This window comes from Cupressus sempervirens, chromosome 11 (assembly GCF_028749045.1).
Source record: "Cupressus sempervirens isolate cs-2001-9-10 chromosome 11, ASM2874904v1, whole genome shotgun sequence".
NCBI lineage: Eukaryota > Viridiplantae > Streptophyta > Pinopsida > Cupressales > Cupressaceae > Cupressus > Cupressus sempervirens.
Genome location: NC_143128.1, coordinates 742,452,417 through 742,458,560, shown reverse-complemented (window position 1 = coordinate 742,458,560; position 6,144 = coordinate 742,452,417).

The following is a 6,144-nucleotide window of genomic DNA, read 5'->3' as shown; positions in this document are numbered from 1 at the left end:
TCAGCAAATTGAACATTGGAAATTTCCTCTTTGTTAGGTAGAACTGGGTCATGGATCATAGGGGATAGAGTGTTATCTCTCAAAAGATAGTGAAGCAAGTAAGAAGCAATAACAAAGAGAGAAGGTGTCAATGGGCACCCTTGTCTAATTGATATAGATAATTCAAAAGACCTTGATCTCACTCCATTAACTTCAACAGTTGTTGATGCATCTTTCATCAGTGTTGCAACCATATGGCAGAATGTGTGAGGGAAACCAAGGGCTCCTAGCATCATCAAAATGAACTCCGATTCCACTCTATTATAGGCTTTTTGATAGTCAATAAGGAGCATAACAATATTCTGCCCACAAAGAATTTGGCCCAATCTAGTGCTTCCTAGAATATAATTAAGTTTTCCAATATATATCTTCCTTTGACAAAACTAGTTTGTGTAGGGTTAATGATCTTAGGGAAAATATCCTACACTCTAGCTGATAGAATTTTAGCTAGGATTTTGTAGGTTACATCGAGTAATGTAATTGGCCTCCAATAATTAATTAGAGTCTTGTCTCCATTTTTTCGAATGAGCTTAATAAGACTGACATTGATCTCTACTCCTAGAGATCTCTTGTCTAGGGCAAAATCATATAGGTGTTTAAGCTCTTGACTAATCCAATCAATATTAGTTTTGAAGAATTCAGTTGAAAGGCCATCGAGGCCTGGGGCCTTGTCATTAGCCATGATTTGTATATCCTTGTTAATCTCTCCTAGACTAATTGGGGCTTCAAGAGGCAAGGAGTCTTCCTCGAATAGTCTTTTGGGTATGATGGATCAAATGTCCTCTCTAGCCTTTTTCATGCTACATACATTATCTTCATATCGAACCAAAGTTTGGTAGTAACTTGTGAAGGAGCGAAGAATAGGCTTGAGATTGGTAATTTTCTCACCATCTTCACATAGACAATCAATTTTAACTTTGGTTTCTTTAGTTTTTAACATTTGAAAGAAAAAAATAGAACCTCTAACTTTGACCTTTAACCAATTAAGCCTAGATCTAACTTTGGCTCCATTTGCTTTGTTGGTTTGAACTTTTCTAAGATTATGTATGGCTTTAGCCATAGATTCCAAAACTTCCTTATTGAAGGGTTGGAGTTGAGTGCATATTCAACTTCACTTAGAAAGGAGATCAACTGGTATTCACGAGCCCTTTTGTCTTTGGCTTTTTTCCTACCTACTAGCTTAAACAACTTCTGCCAAGAATGGAGGTTATGGTGCAATTTGTTGAGTGGGTCCTTATGGTGCCAAACTGAAGAATTATACCAATTAATGATCTTAACTACAACCTATATATCTTCATCCTCAAGGAGGGAATTATTAAGAGAAAAGAAGTTGGAGTTGGATTTATTATTATGCAAAATTGGGTGGCTAATTCTGAAGATTTCAACTATTGTGGGATGGTGATCAAAAAGAGAAAATGGGATAACTTGTACTGGATTGTCTCCCTGAGGTTTGGAGCAACTAAAATAGTCTTTATTAAAGTACAGTCTATCAAGTCAGCAACAAATTCTTTTATCTCCTTTCTGCAAGTTCGACCATATATACCATATGCCCTTTGAATGAGACTTCATAACAGCAAGAGGGTCAATAAGATTCAGTTTGCTGATAAATATATGTTCCATATGTACTCTTCATTACTTTTCCAATCAAATTTGATCCCTGCACATTTATCTTGGGTCTGTTCTACCATGTTGAAATCCCCAACCACAATCCATGGAGGCTTAGGCAGAGATAGGAGCCATTGCCATCATTCAATTTTGTCAAAGGGATCATTTGGGGCATAGATCAAACAAATACCAAATTCAAAGCCATCCACCTTGAAGGAAACCCAACCTACTCTATTGCAAGGAGAGTATCCCCACTACCTAATATACTTCTTCAATCTAGGGCCAACTAGGATAGAGGTACCACCTTTCCCTCTTGGGTGTTTAGTAGAGAAGACATAAGCATCTTTCCAAATACATTTCAAAGCAATGTCCAAAGTAAAGCCTATGGCTTTAACTTCTTGTAAAATGAGATGTCTACCTCTTTCACCCATCTCAAGAATCTCCTGACAATGTATCTCCTGTCAGAGGATTCCAATCCTTTGAAATTCCAAGAAGCCAGTTTTGACTTACCCATTATAGGTTATTATTTATTAGTTTCCATAAGGGAGTGGGAGCCTCTATAGCAGTTAGGGAGTTTCTCTCTTGCAACTTTGGAAGGCTTGGGGTTCCCTTCAGATTGGCAAAGCCTTCCTCTTTTTCTTCTCAGTGCTTCCCTTTTAACAAGTAAGAGTGGGTGTCTCTTTCTAGGCTGCTTCCTTTTAGTATCCAAAATCTCAGTTTTGAAGGTCAAAGAGCCTGGCTCCATCTAATTCCTTCCCTTAGGATCCAGTTCTATACTTCCATTTGTGAGGTTAGTTGTTTGCACATCCTTCCTAGTCTGATGGACACCTCCATGGGGATTTGGTATTGGCAATAGGTTTCACACATTCACCATTAGGGTGAGCATGCCCTAAATTTGGGGGGGGGTATAGGAGGGGCAGCAGGAATAACTATAAGATCAAAGTCATTTAGCCTCTCATCAAGCAGAAGACAATCTGTAGCGTTAGGGATTTGAGGTTCCCCTGCATCAATGTTAGCCTCCTCCCCCTAGCAGTTATTATGAACCTCCACAAGGATATCAGAAGAAAGAGAAGCACAGAGAGAATTCCCCCACAAAGCAGTACAAGAAGACTATAGAGTTTTTGATGCCTTATGGAGCAGGGCTCTTTCATTGATGCTTTTGAGTGCTAATTGTTGACCATTAAGTCAATTGTTATGAGGGCAATGGGGCTTACAACCAAGCTTGAAATCCACATTTGAGATCTTAGGCAATATATCTTGCTTATCCATTGAGTTCTTTTCATTTTGCGGAGTTGGGTTGCTAGAGGGTTTAACGAATTGAGACTTGAGATTATCCATAGAGGTGTGGGTACCTCCTACTTCTTTCATCTGATCTCTATTAGTCAGGATATGCTAAGGGAGTTTTGAGTCATAACACAAATCAACCAAGCAAATTTCAGATTTAAGTTTCATGGGATCCTTCATAGCAGAGGGGGCTTTGGTGGGAAGGGGGGGGAACATGCAGCAAGTATTTTTTTTCTTCAGAATATGGTAGTCCTTCCTTCTATGGCCCTCATTTCTACATAGGTAGCAAGCATTAAAGCCTCTCATGTACGAGACTTGATAGAAAACTGGGTTTTTATCCATGTCTAGGCAAATACAATCAACTGCATCTATACCAAGGTAGATAGACAACATAACCCTAACATCAGAATTAGGTATTAATGTGTTAGAGTGGTCGATTCTCAAGACCCGACCAACTGGTTCCAGTAGTTGAGGAACAAAATTCCAGATATAGAGTGGGAGGTTATTGACTGTAACCCATCTTGGGCTTGAAAGGGAAAGAATTTCTTCATTAACAACATTTTTGGACCAACATAGTGCTCTAAATTCACTTCTACCAATTTTCCAAAATTGATTTGTTGTCGCATTTTGGGATTCAAGGTTAGTGAAAATTAGAACTAAGAGACCTTTTTGTATCATGTGACAAAAAGACTAATGTAACCCAAACTTCTAACTTTAGACCTTCAAAAGCCAATCATTCAAGAAATTCCTTGAAGGCAAGTTAGATGGATCCATTGCAACAAGATAAGATAAGATAAGATAATATTAATGTCCAACAAGAGACAACAACGCGGGTCTATGGGACTGAGAGCTTACAACCAAGAAGATAGCACCAAACGGTGCCAATAAAAGAGCAAGCACAAAACCTAAAATAGAAGATGAAGAAAAGAGCAAGAGTCACCCCGAACAAGATTAGGGTTTAGGGATCCTTCCTCAAAGGGAAGAAAGACAACAATGAATGAGAAGGACAGGGACGACCAGGGGCTCTGTTCTATTGCTGAGTGATGCGGGAGGAGTGTCGCTGGCGAAGAGGAACACTACGAGGTTTCAATGATTTGGAGTGGTCAGTGTCAGGGAAACTATACGGTCGCTTCATACCCTAGGTAGGAGATGAGGGCGAGAAGAAGGATGTGATAAGTTGTACCTGGGTCCGACCCGTGGGAAAAGATAGTTGCAAAGTGTGCTCACGAAGCAGTATGGCTTCACGAAGATAGAGTGCAAGGCAACGCGATCTATGTAACTAAAAAAGTCCGAGAGGGATCTGCACTCTCTAAGCAAACAATAGAATCTCCCTCTGATCTCGTAGTATATGTGGCATCTGAAAAGGAAATAGGTTTCAGATTTTGCCTCTGCCATGGTACAAAGTCTACAGACCCGATCCTCTCTATCTATATGGTGGTTGATCTAAATCCGGAGCGATGAGAGCCCACCTTGAAGGAGCCAAGAGAGATATGTAGGGCATGGGCCCACTATCTAAGTAGTCTGGGTGCCAAATGATCCTGACTCAAATAACCAAGAAGTGTTCTGCATAGAATGCCATCCTTGGGCGTAAACCCCCCAGAGGATCGACCCAAGTCCGGATAATATATTCTCTATAGATGTCAAGTCTAATATATTTGTTTAGCTCCTGCCGAGAGGGGAGGAGGTGAGCTAGAGTGTCTAGTGAGAATTGGTAGGGAGGGAGACGATTGATGTCTATCCTGACCAATCTCGGTAGGATAGCAGCCTAAGTGTACCAACATCAGGCCCTAGATGCGGGATCAAAGTCTGTAATAGCAACTGAAGAGCAATGTGCCAAGTGAGGGTATCTGTGTTGGCCTTCAACAGAGTCCGCAAAGCCACAAAGGAGGTGGAGGAACCAGATTAGGTAAAAAATGGTTGCCAATTTGAAAGGGTGGGAACCAAACTCAAACAAAATAACATTGTGGGGGGTGGATCTCTAGCATCTGATAATTCGACGAAGGAGCAAAATCTAGATATGCTCAATCAAGGCCCAATCTAAGTCCAAAAGGAAAGGCCATAGAGCATTGTGGGTCTGACTAAGGAATCCAGGAGGGATAACTTAGTCGAGGTGTCCTTGAAGTGATCTGTAAAGCACTATCTCTCAAGCATGGCAAGGGAACCAAATATTTTGCAAATCCGAGGCTGAATGGTTGGTCGCAAGCTGAAGTGGGGCCCAGAGAACTTAGCCCCAAGGTATGTATAAGATGAAGCAATCTCAACTTCCCGACCTTGGAGGTGGAAATGTAGATGTGAGGTCTTCAAAACGTTGAAGACCATAACACAGGTCTTCTCCAGGTTCACAACCAACTATCTCAAGTCACAAAAAGATGCAAGTCTATCAAGGAGCCTTTGAAGCCCCTTAGGAGAAAAAGCTAAAAGAGCCACATCATTAGCAAAAAGGAGGATGGAGATCAGTAACCAGTGTAGATGGCAGCTGTCACCTGAGGAAGAGCAATCACTGAGAAAGGTCTCGAGCTCATCAATGTAAATCTCGAACAAGGTGGGTGAGTGTGGGCAACCTTGCTTCAACCCTATGGTGCTTTGGATAGGATCGGAGAGGCCCTCAGGGGTCTTCAGTCTACCAACCACCTTCTCGTATTACCTCATGATCGCTGTCAGTAGGATCTCAGAAATACCAATATTTCTAAGCCTCTAAAAAAGGGCTACATGGGGGATGGAGTCGAAAGCCTTACGAAAGTCCACAAAATAGCAGTAGACATTCGTCTTGCGATGGCAGACCTCCCCAATAATAGCTTTAGTGTGAAGATATGGCCCACGGTCTATTAGTTTGCCTGAAATCCTATCTGACCCTTGGCCCTGCACCCTTCATGTCTAGCTCCCTAGATACAATGGTACTCAAAGTTGTGGCATATAGTTTGGCAAAGGTATGCCCGATCATGATGGTCTTGTAGTTGTTGGGGTTTGAAACCAACCCGGACTTATGGATCAGGTGGATAGTGTGCATCGAACAAGAGTCTAGAAACCTAGTACAAACCACTCTATTAAAGAGTGTGGAGAGGAAATGACCCAGGATTAAGGCACCGAGCTTGAAGAGCTCAACCTGAAAACCCTCCTCATCAGTCACCTTGCTGCATCTCATAAGTTTGATGGCCTGATAAATGTTGGAGGTGGAGAACATGTGACAATGGGGAGGCGGGATGGGACAGGGAGCAA